This window comes from Capsicum annuum, chromosome 6 (assembly GCF_002878395.1).
Source record: "Capsicum annuum cultivar UCD-10X-F1 chromosome 6, UCD10Xv1.1, whole genome shotgun sequence".
NCBI classification, from domain to species: Eukaryota; Viridiplantae; Streptophyta; class Magnoliopsida; order Solanales; family Solanaceae; genus Capsicum; species Capsicum annuum.
The window spans coordinates 214329399-214342268 of NC_061116.1; positions in this window are offsets into that span (position 1 = coordinate 214329399).

The following is a 12870-nucleotide window of genomic DNA, read 5'->3' on the forward strand; positions in this document are numbered from 1 at the left end:
TGACAGATCTTCTAAGATTCCCCAAATTATTTTTTAGCTTAGATGTCTGCCTTATCCAAATATTTTAACTAGAGTAGATGTCTATGTTTATTATTTGATACCTTGTAAATAATAAGTACGTTAACGATGTGTACATTGATTTGAACCTGAAAAATCCATTTTGTTGCAAGTCAATGATGTGTTGGAGTTGCATGCAGAGTATTGCAGCTCTGATACCATGAAGAATTAAGTAATCTTAATACGAATCACCATGAACAACTAAGCAAGGAATCAAGAAAGTAAGGAAGAGAGGAAGAGAAGAGAGGACAAAGAAGATCATAGGGTATTAACCAAGAATGTAATTTTGTTATTCAAGTTGTTATCCAATAGTACATGATACATGTGTATATATATTATATATGCAGTTAGTGAGCTAAGACTACTAGTAGGTTGTTTGGTTAGAGGTGAGCTAGAGGTTAGTTATAACTGACTTCACTAAGTCGTTGCAGTAGTAATTTGACATAGTTGGAACACATTTAACTACCTGCTTCAATAGTTTGGTTTTGTGTATAAAGGATAGTTCTGTATTTGAGAAATGTTTATGCTCGTTAGTTATATACCTTGTATATTTTCTGATGACATATTTTGGGTTACTATTACTGTAACAACCCGTATTTCGGGCTAGAATGTAAACTGTCGTTTCTACGCGTAATAGTTCCCAAAGCCAATAAATTATATACAAAATTAGTTTGTTAATCAATTATGTAGTGTGGGAATCTAGTAGATCGTGAATAGAGATCATAAGGGTCCCTTAACTCAAAGATGAGTTGAAAACTTTCCTATTGTTTGAGTTTTAGTGAGCATCTAAACTTTGGGTCAACTTCCATCAACCATAACTTCTCATATATATCGAATTAGAGGGACTACTTATTTCAAGTGAAAGGTCTTTGAGTTCTCTTTCCAATGATACTAATTTTTCCTAAATCCCATAACCGAGTGAAAAGTTATAGCATTTTTCCTTTGAGGCAGTGGGCTTCCGCGATTGCACCGCTCGACGGTGCAATAGCGGTGAAGCCAATATAGCTCAGCGGTAAACCTTCAAATCAGAGTCGTCCTAAGGCAGTAGGTCACCGCTATTAGCCCGCTCAGTGGTGCTATAGCAGTGGGACCAATACTACTCAGCGGTAAGCCTCAAAATCGGAATTTTTCTGCAACTTTTAAGTCTGAGGGCATTCTCGTCTTTTCCCTACAATTACTAATAGTATGAACTGATGATTAAAGCGTTTTTAGGGCAGAATATGCCCAATTTTTCTTAAATTTATCAAGAACAAAAAACCTAACCTCCCTCTTAAAGATCAAGATTCCATACTCTAAGTTCAAGAATTCAAGAAAAGTATCAAGAATGGAGTTCCAATTTTCAAATTAAACTACTTAAGGTACGTGGGGTTGTCCTAATCTCATGGGCATGTGTTTTCTATGAAATTTTTAACAAAGTTTCAAATTTTATAAGTATGTATATACATGTGGTGAGTTTGGGAATTTGTTTTAAAAGCATGTATTGTGAACATAGTTTGATAAAGGTATCTAATAGTCATAGGAGTTCTTTTTATAACCTTGATTTATGATTTCATATATATATATATATATATATATATAAATATGTGCTTGGAACTTGAAGGATGGTTTTAAATATGAATTGTGAATCCTTGAAATCCATGATGATATTTATGTACTTGTATGGTATTGAATTGTACACTATTGAGAGCATGGTTTAAGAACCCTTTTGGAATAATAGACTTATGCTAAACCAACATTGAAGGCAAATTTTTAAACAAATGATGATTTTCCTAAGTTTTAAGGTTTTGATAATCAATATGTTTTTGTTGAATGATTAGTATGCGAAAGGCTGTGAAATGGTGAGCTATAATTGACTTGCAAGTTGGGGGTATGATGATACCCCATCGAGAAATTGTCCTTGAAAGAAAAAGAAAAAGAAGGTTGTGAACATGATGCATGTTTTTTTGTAATGAGCTAAAACTAGAATAATGTGAGCCGGATGGTTACCCGAAGAAAGCACGAGTCAGGAGACACTATGCTGAAAACCGTTATTTGCTGACACGGGACTTTGGTACCCTGCTATGTGATCTGGTGTACCTTATATTTTGTCGTCCCAAATCAGGACTATGGTTAGGAGCCCTGCTTTGTGATCTTGTGCCCAACCACGACTTATTGAATTGACTGGTGAATTTGACACCCTGCTTTGCGATCTTGCGTGTTCTCCCCTCACTAGAACATCAAGCTTGGTGGCAAACCGAGATTTGGTGGTCTGTGTAAACATGAATTTGTAGGGGTACCATCTAGCCCAATAATGCTAAAGTAAATTCAGATATAAAGGAAAGAAATGTGTTTGGAAACTCATCCTAATATGCCCATGTGCTTTCAAATTTTGTTGTGACACTATTTACATAAAAACTCTCACCTATGTTGTGTAAAAGTTGTATTTTGTTTTCAGATTACTTTGCGTACCAGTACATATGTATTGACCCCTTTATCTCAAGATACGAGGCACATTCCCGAGGTCTTGTCCAGAAATAGGCTTGAGTGCGTCAAAAGTTGCAGTTGGTGAGCCTTCTCTATTCCGAAAGGCCTGATTTTTCAAATTTTGTTGTTTCCTTCTATTTATGGTCTGTTGGGGGGCCTTGTCCCAGTTTTAGAAAAGACACTGGTTCCAATGTATTAGATATTTCGCAGACTGTTGTTAGATGTTGTTAGAAGTTATGGAATTCCATTTTGAATTGTTCCTTTGAATTATATTATTTTACCATGATTCCGTATCGATATGTATTTCTGCATTGTCTTTTATAGTATGTGAACATGTGTACAATGTCAAGAAAGTGAAGGGCACTCAAGCCTTCATGGTTTGGGATACTCATCGCAGCCAGGGTCTCAGCTCGAGTCGTGACAATTACACTAGTATGCCACTATGATAGTTCACTGTCAATTTTTATTGGTACTAGCACACTAGTATGGGATTTTTTCTTGAGGACACATCACACTTCATCTTATTGACGTTCACAAAATTAGTGTATGTACAATGCATGTACACATATTAGACATGTCTGAATGTGAAATTAAGGCAAAGAAGTTCGACTAATTAGCACTTAGAGGGTTGTTTGGATCGGCTTAAAATCCGGTCAAACCTGCTTCCAAGCTCCTTTTAACTCTTTTGAGTGTGTGGCAAATCAAACAGATGCTTAAAATAAATTAATTGACATTTTTTATTGCTTTATTATTTATAAGTGAGGTAGTTTAAAATAAAAATTCATAATCAAAAAAATCAAATAACTGTTCGAACATATATTCATAGCGATATTGAATAACTGTAGCTGAACCTTATTTATTTATAATAGTCGATTCCTCACTTAAAAACTGAATTATATTTTTAGTGATTGCTTATTTTTTTTAGGACGAGTTCTGAGCCTAATCAATACGCAATACAATCACCCACAAAAAAAACTAACTATGATATATATTTTTTTCTTAAAATAAGTAACTTCATCTCTGACTTCATCTATATTTGTAATAGGATATGCCTTATTACTGTAATCAAATTGATATTTCCAAAAGTCAATTTTTTTTTTGGTTACTAGCTATTTTCTCCGACCCTTACACGTCTACCACCCCTTTCAAAAAAACCCAAGCTATTCCTCAAAAACAATTGTAAAGCCAAATGGACGAACTTGTTCTCTACCGCCTTCCGGAAACAGGAGGTCATCATCCTCGTCCAACGATTGTCCAGAGGTTTGCAAAACTTTTCACTTCGATCAGTCATTCTTTTCTTTTGTTTTTTTGTTAACGTTTTGTGAGTGAATTGATTTTGATCGATGTGAATTGATTTTTTATGTATACGGTACACCTCTGTTTCTGAAGCGACCAAAGATACACTCAACTTTTCATATTATTCATTCATTCATATTTAAAAAAAAAAAAAAATTGATTGGTGTGAATTGATTTTTTTGGTAGATGACAATGTGAATGCATTGGAAAAAAAAAACGGTGCTGCCACTGTAGATGCCAAGAAGTTATGTCGACTGGTGAACCAGAATTTGGCGTTGGCGGTGTGACTGATGGAAAAGTTGATGATGCGGCTGATGGAAAAGTTGTAACACCTGTTAGAAAAGGCAAGCCTGTAAAGTAGAGTCTAAACTAATCGGACATGGAACATAAATCATCGAATAAGGGGAACATCCTTATGTAAACAATATGGGATAAAATTTGATTATATTTATGGCGATTTCGTAACTATTCCCAAACTGAAAAGTGTATGACACAATTAATTAATTATTCTCTTTTTTGGAAATTGAAAGCATGTAGTTACACATGGGACAACTAGTTAAAATAGTATCTTTCATGGGCTCCTACAATAACCATTTGGGTTCGGCTTAGAACAACTACTGCTGGACAGAGAACGAGAAGAGCGATGTTTATTCATAGGCTAATGGAGAATATATAGGTGCTAATACAACACTGAGTCCTAAAGTAATACAACAGCTAATTACAATTCTAAAGTGATATAATAACTAATTACAGCTGTACAAGCAGATAACTATGATATAATTACAAGTTATTCTCGTATATCTCTTTTACACCCCCGCAAGTTGGTGTTGACGTCTACAATACCCAACTTGTCAAACACACGGCTGAAAGAAGCACGTGGAAGTAGCTTGGTTAGGATATCAGCAACCTGATCAGTAGCATGTAAGTGCTTGACTTCAACCTCTTTGCATTGCAACTGGTCATGGACAAAGTGGAAATCGATGGCAATATGCTTCATCTTACTATGAAAAACAGGATTCTCGCAGATGTAGGTAGTTCCAATATTGTCACAGAGTATGTGCAAAATGCAAGCAAGAGAAAAATGATGCCCACGCAGTAGGTTGGTGATCCAGTTGGTTTCTGCAAGAGCAGCAGCTACAGCTCGGTATTCAGCTTCGGTGGATGAGCGAGAGACAGATCGCTGCCTGTTGGAGGACCATGAGACTGGTATACTTCCAAGATATATAACATTGCCAGTTGTTGAAGTTCTGTCTATAGGGTCACCAGTCCAATCAAAGTCAGAGTACACCATAAGTCGATTATTAGTCTCACGGGTTATTTGAAGCCCAAAAGAGGAGGTCTGTTTGAGATATCGAAGCAATTGCTTAACATCTTTCCAATGATTAGCTTGAGGACAATGCATAAACTGGGAGAGTTTATTTTTTATAAATGCAATGTCAGGTCTAGTGAAGGATAACTATTGCATCTTGCAAACAATTTATTGAAGGAAAGAGCCTTCAACAATAGGATCAACTTGATTTACACTAAGAACAGTAGAGACACACATAGGAGTGGGAACTCCTTTTCTGTCTTGCTTATTGTCTTCCCGGAGAAGGTCTTCTACATACTTTTGTTGAGACAACAGTAGGCCACCTTGATACAACAGAACATCAACACCCAAAAAGTAGTTTAACTGGACAAGGTCCTCGATACAGAAACGTTGAGCGAGGGCATTGATAATTTGTCGAATACCACGTTCTTGATTTCCAGTAACTATAATGTCATCCACATATACAAGGATATAAGCAGTGAATCCTGAATGATGTAAAATGAAAAAGGACGAGTCAGATAGTGATTTGAAAAAACATTGTGTTTGTCAATGTTCTGCTGAATGCCTCTCAATTTTGAGAGTCTTGCCATTAAATAGAAAATATTCAATGATTACATCCCTAAAGATCCGTCTTCCTATCCCTAAAGATCGGCTTTTCTATCCCTCTAAATCCGCTATTTTGTCCCACCAAATTTGCTCTACTAAAGCCACTATTATTCTCTTTAACTACTAAATCAAATCTATGTACTTACACTAATATACAACAATATATGGTTACATTAATATATACAATATTTACATCATGCTAACATGCCCCCTCAAATTGATGCTGGTTGATCAAGAAGCATCAATTTGCCGACTAGAAATTTATGTCATCGTCGTGCCATTGATTTTGTAAATACATCAACTATTTGAAGATCACTGGACATGTGCGGAAGAGTAATGACACCTTTATCTACAGCTTCTCATATATAATGACAGTCTACTTCAATGTGTTTGGTCCGCTCATGATATACTAAATTAGTAGCAATCTAAATAGCACTTGTATTGTCAGTATGGAGATGAGTAGGATTACATTGAAGAAATCCAATCTCAGATAGTAATCCACGAAGCCACACAATCTCGGAGCAAGCAGTAGACATTGCTCGATATTTAGCCTCTTTTGAATATTTTGACACGCGGTCTTGCTTTTTACTCTTCCAAGATATCAAAGGCACTCCAAGAAACAATGCACCAACCAGTAACCGAACGACAAGTGTCAGAACATCCTGCCCGATCAGAATCACTAAAAGCATTAAGACGAATAGGCAAACGACTAGGAAAGAATAATCCATGATTAGATGTTCCTCGGAGATATCGAATGATGCGACGAACAACTACCAAATGAAGATAACGGGGATCTTGCATAAACTAACTAACTTGCTGACCTACAAAAGATATATCAGACCTAATAATAGTAAGGTAATTTAAGCTTCCAAATAATTGCCGAAATATAGTTGGATTAGGAAGACGGTCACCTTCCTCCCGGTGATACTTTACATTCAATTCTAATGGAGTATCTAAAGAGGAAGAATCCTGAAGACCTACCAAAGAAATCAAATCTTGGGTATATTTGTGTTGATTTAGAAACACATCAGATGAATCATGATGAACTTCCAAACCCAAGAAATATGTAAGAGTACCAAGATCTTTCATATGAAAAGAATCCTTAAGTTGTTGCAGACTAGTGATTAGTGAAGAATCAGTTCCTTTAATAATAATGTCATCAACATATACCGAAAGAAGAACACAACCTGTGGATATTTTTCGAAGAAACAAAGATGAGTCATATTTGCTCTGCTAAAAAGAGAATTGTAGCAAAGTAGACTGAAATTTGTCAAACCAAGTTCTAGGAGCTTGTTTTAATCAATACAAAGACCGCTTCAACTTGCATACATCTGATGTAGGCAATGAGAACAAACCTAGTAGGGGTTTCATATAAATATCCTCTTTGAGATAACCATGAAGAAAAGCATTTTTGACATCCATTTGATAAAGAGTCTAGTTTTGTGAGGCAGCAATGGCAATAATAGTTCACACCATCATTTTTTTTTCTACCGGTGCAAAAGTCTCTTCATAGTTCACACCATACTCCTGCTTGTTACCAAGAACAACCAACCGAGCTTTGTATCGATCAAGAGTTCCATCAGAATGAAGTATAATTGAATAAACCCATATACATCCAACTGGATGGACATTTGAATGACATGAAACTATATCCCATGAGTCATTTTCTTTAAGAGAAAAAAGTTCTTCCTCCATTGCCTTCTGCCAATATTTATGCTTGGAAGCTTGTGAGTAATAAGTTGGAATAGAAATGGTGGATAAAGTAGGTGAAAAGTCGTACCAATTAGGAGTACGAGATACTCTCGTAGATCACTGAGTGAGCTCAAGAGGAGCAGGTCAGGCCTTGAATAATTTTCAGATTCTAGATGTGGAGCAGTTTCAGGTGGCGGATCAATATCAGGAAGGGTAAAGTTGGCCGTTGAGGTTCGTACACAAATCCAGGTTTAAGCCTCTTAGAAGAAGACGACAAATCCTCAAAAGTAAGAAGAAAAAGAGAAGAAGGAGATGACTCAACATGAGTAGGGAAAAAAATACTGATTCTTAAAGAAAACATTCCTAGAAACATGAAATTTATTAGAACATGGATCATAGCAGAGAAAACCTTTCTGTGAAGTACTATAACCTATAAAAACACATTTAGTAGACTGAATAGAAAGTTTATCATGCTGAGAAGGAGGAAGATGCACAAAAAAAATACAACCAAATGTATGAAAATTATCATAACTTGGATTTTTGTGATAAAGATGAAAATATGGAGATTCAAGATTTAGGACTTTAGATGGTAGTCTATTAATTAAGTAAATAGCAGTAGACAAAGCTTTCACCCAATACATAGATGGAGCAGAGGACTCAATCAATAAATATGAGTGAGATCTAAAAGATGACGATTTTTACGTTCAACAACCCCATTTTGTTGTGGTGTGTATGGACTGGAGCGTTGTGAGACATTTTCTTTTTCAAGTAAAATTTTTTTGAACTCATAAGATAAATATTCTCCGTCAGAATCAGATCTTATTAATTTGATGAAAGTAAAAAATTGAGTCTCAATATAGGCCAAAAATATCTTGAAGATGAAAAATACCTCAGATTTGGAATGAAGAAAATATACCCATATAAATCAACTATAATCATCTATAAATGTCACAAAGTACTTTAAATGAGCATGAGTAACAATTGGTAAAATACCCCAAACATCACTATGAATGGAATCAAAACACTATGTAGCACGGCTACCAAAATTAGGAAAAGAATAAATTTTACTCTTGCCTAATTTACAAGTAGAACAATCAAAGGAAGCAGTGGAAAATTAATTTTTGCTCCCCAATAAACCCAAATTTGATAAATGAGATAACACAATAGAATTTGGATCTCCTAAGCCCTTATGCCATACCTTAGTCTTACTAGGTGTAGAAGTACAAAAAAATGATAGAACACGAGGAATGGAAAAGTGCATAGAAAATAGTCGTCCAAATTTAGGACCCTTCGTAATTATCATCCCCGACACTAGATCCTGCACAAGACAACCATTACAAGAAAAATTCACATCACAGTTGTTATCTACCAATTGTCCAATAATATAAGACTAGTGGAGAGCTTTGGTGACACAAAAACATTGTTGAAAGTTTTAGTAATATCCCCAATCTTGGTAATGGGTAAATTACTATCATTGGAAACTTGAATTTAGGCTGGACCATGATACTTACAAACATTTTTTGGCTTACTAGATTTGTTGGTCATATGATTGGAAGCTCCAGAATCAACAAGCCAAAAATTAGATGCAAGATCATTACCTTGTAGCCCTAAAGCTGAAAAAGCTAACCTGATCATTTGTCTAACAATTTTAGGATTAAGAACTTGTTTCAAAGATAAGTTCTAAGTAGTGAAACCATTTGTCACAACTTGAAAAGAATTAACCTTACGGTTTTGAGGGTGTGTGAGACACTCTATGATAATGTGTCCTTGTTGTTTGCAATAATTACAAAACTTTCTGTCATAATAGCTAGCAATATAAAAATATCCCTTGCAACTGTATCATTGAGTTCTAGTCATATACCTACCCTTTCCTTTACCTTGGGCAGCAAATGCAACAACAATATTATCAACTTGCTAGAAAGCATTTTATGTGACAAACCGCTGCTCTTCACGGAGTAATTCCCTAAACCAAACATTTAAGGAGGGAGACGGGCCACGATTCATCAAGTGGGAGAGAACACTTTCAAACTTAGAGAGTAACTTCACCAAAAATTGATCTCGCTTGCTTTGCTCATGAACTTGTTGAATTATAGAGAGTGATTCAGCAGGTATTTTGGCATAAACAATATCTGTAAATTCAGTCCATAAGTTCTGAAATCCAAAAAAATAATCCTGAATAGAAAGACTTTCTTTGGAGTAATTAACAATTTCATCCTCAAAGTGAAAGCGTCAGGAACTATTATCTTGGTTGTAAACCCTTTGTATATAATCCCACATGGCTTTAGCTGTCTTGTAAGGACTGATATTAAGAACAATAAGAGGGTCAATTGACCCTAAAAGCCATGTCATCACCCAAGCATCTTTAATCTTCCATTCACCTAATTTTGTAGGATCAGTAGGAGCAAGATCAGCTGCATCTATATGGCCCCATACTTCTTTTGTAGTGACAAATAACTGAAACTGAAAATCGCATGACAAAAATTTCTTTCCAGTGGAACGAACACTGAATGATTCAAACAGATATGAAGTCATATTTATGAAAACTAGAAACACTGACTCAAAAAAAACAACCAAAATGACCAAGATCAAAGTCGAAGGTGTTAATTGCTGAGGAACAATCAACAAAAAACCAAAATTTTCCAAAAATACTAAAAGGAACCATAAATGAACTCTATGAAACAAGAAAGCCAAGAGAAGGCTCTGATACAATGTCAAGAATGGACCTTGGGCCTGACTCATCCCCAAAAGCTAGCTCGAGAGGTGAGGATTACCCAAGTCCATATAAGCAAACTACCAGTTCATTTCCCAACTAATGTGGGTCTTTTTACCCACTCTAACACCCCCACACCCAGGGCCCAATTGGCGTCTGATTCATGGACTAGGAACCCAAAACAGGGATGGACCTGGCTCTAATATCATGTCAATTTTCTTCTCAATACCTCTCAATATTGAGAGTCTTGCCATTAAATAGAAAATATTCAATGATTACATCTTTAAAGATCCGTCTTCCTTTCCCTAAAGATCAAGTTTTCTGTTCCTCTAAATCCGTTATTCTATCCCACAAAATCTGCTCTACTAAAGCCACTATTATTTTCTTTAAATACTAAATCAAATCTATGTAATTACACTAATATACATTAATATATGGTTACGTTAATATATACAATATTTACATCATTCTGAAAGTGTTACCAGAAAGTTCTTGAGCTTGGTTTACCAAGCTCTAAGTGTTTGTTTGAGACCATAGATAACTCTGTGAAATTTGCTGATGTGATTGGACAAAGTCGGATGCTCAAAGTCAGGAGTTTGTCTCATATAAATGTGTTCCTCTAAATGACCTTGCAAGAATACATTATTTACATCAATTTAATGCAGACGCTAATTATATTGAATAGCGATGGTGAGAACTAGGCTAATTGTTGTAGGCTTGACTATCGGACTGAAGGTGGAATAGTAGTCAAGTACAGGCTACTGAGTGAAGCCTTTGGCCACTAATCGATCTTTATACCTGTCAATAGAACAATAGCCACTTATAGTCTACTACATTCTTTGAACGATTGTTGGGAACTAAAATCCATGTTTGCTTTCTCATAAGGGCATTAAATTCAGCTTGTATAGCAGCATTCCAGTGGGGTTCTCACTTAGATTTCTAGTAGGAAGAGGGTATTTTTAGACTTGGAATGTGAGCAAGAAGGCTAGTTTCATGTTTGAGCTTATGAATGTTATTTTTGGAATGGGTACCCATCGGATGACTCGGTATTGTGGTGGAAGGTGAGGCTGAAGTTATTTGGCTGGTTGTATGTTTAGGGTATGATAATAACCGACAAGTTAGCAGTATAAGGAGATGCAATAGGGGAAGGCATTGAAGGAGGAAAATATATGGTTTTACTAGATGAAGACAACGACTTAGAAGATAAAGGTGGATTCTATTGTTTATAAGTTAAAAGGGGTGGATTGTTTGTTTGAAGATGAGTGGTTTGGTTGTTTGAAGACGGTGTAGAAGGGTGGCTGCATAGAATTTGGAGAGGAAATCACAGCTTCATTAGATAAAGAATTCCGAGGAGAGTCGAAGATTGTACCTGAACCGGGAGATTGCTCTCTAGTTGTGGCGACTGTCATGGGCGAACTTTGTGGGCAAGATGCACACGCAACAGCCAGAGGAAGTTCCATGCCAGAGGAAGTTCCATGTTTAACTTTTGCACTTCATAGGTGATTTGATTGTTTTTCTTTTCAACTGTTTCCATGATTTAATTTGAAAATTTGATAAATGAGAGAAAATATTTTGAAAAGGAAAATTATTCTCAAAAAATAGAACATCTCTCGATAAAAATATTTTTGATGAGATTTGATCGAAGCATTGATGGTAGTAATATTTGTGGTGTATGGTCGCAACCAAGGATAGCTTAAACACCCGAAAGTTGTTATGGAATAAAATTTTGGGGTGTCTTCAAAAAGTATTTCGTGAGAACAATTAGATTTTAGGGTAGATGAGGGTAACCTATTGATAAGATAAACTACTTGATGACAAGCAAAACTCCAAGAGTTTTAGGGAAGGAAGGCTTGATGAATTAAGGTTTTGGTTGTTTCAACAACGTGTCTGTGGCATCGTTCAAATAAAGCTACATGTTGAGGTGTATAAGGAGGGGAAACAAGACGTTCAATACCATGTATTTTTAAGTAGGGAGATTATCCTTTAAATTCACCACCACCATCAATGTAAAATGAGAGAATTTTTGTGTTAAAGCGACGTTCGAGTAAAGGATGTAGACTTTTAAAAACATCCTTAAAAGTCACTTTCATTTTTCAGAATATATATCCACATATATTTTGAAAAGTGATCAACAAAAAGTGCATAGTAATGCTTCAGATCAATTTACAACATCTAGGAAGGTCCCCATAAATCATTGTAAAAAATTTGCAATGGTCGTTTAATTTGCAGAGTATTTTCAGAAAAAAGATAATCTGTGCATTTTGTTTAAATTACAGGAATTACAAACTAAAGGAGTTTTTGAATCACAAAATAGAATTGAAAACTTCCTTAACAACTTATGTAGACTTTGACGATTTGGGTGCCCCAATCATCGATGCCATATGTCAATAGGAGACAGCTAACTACCAAATTTGATTGAGGTTGGAAAATGCGTGTTTTCTCTTGCAACCACTTGTACATCCCATGTTTATCCTGCCCGCACACTAGAGGTGCCCCCGTAGTCAGATCCTTCACAAGAAAAGTAAATGGAAAAAATTCAATGGATGTGTTGTTGTCATGAAAAAATCTTGAGACAGAGAGAAGATTTCTTTTTATGGCTGGGGCATAGAGGGTATCATCTAGTTTGAAGCTTTTATTTGATGCACATAAGTGAGTGTTACCAATGTGAGAAATTTAAATGGTATTACCATTTCCCATTGAGATCTCATCAGGTCTGTTGTAGTCCTGAGAAGTTGCT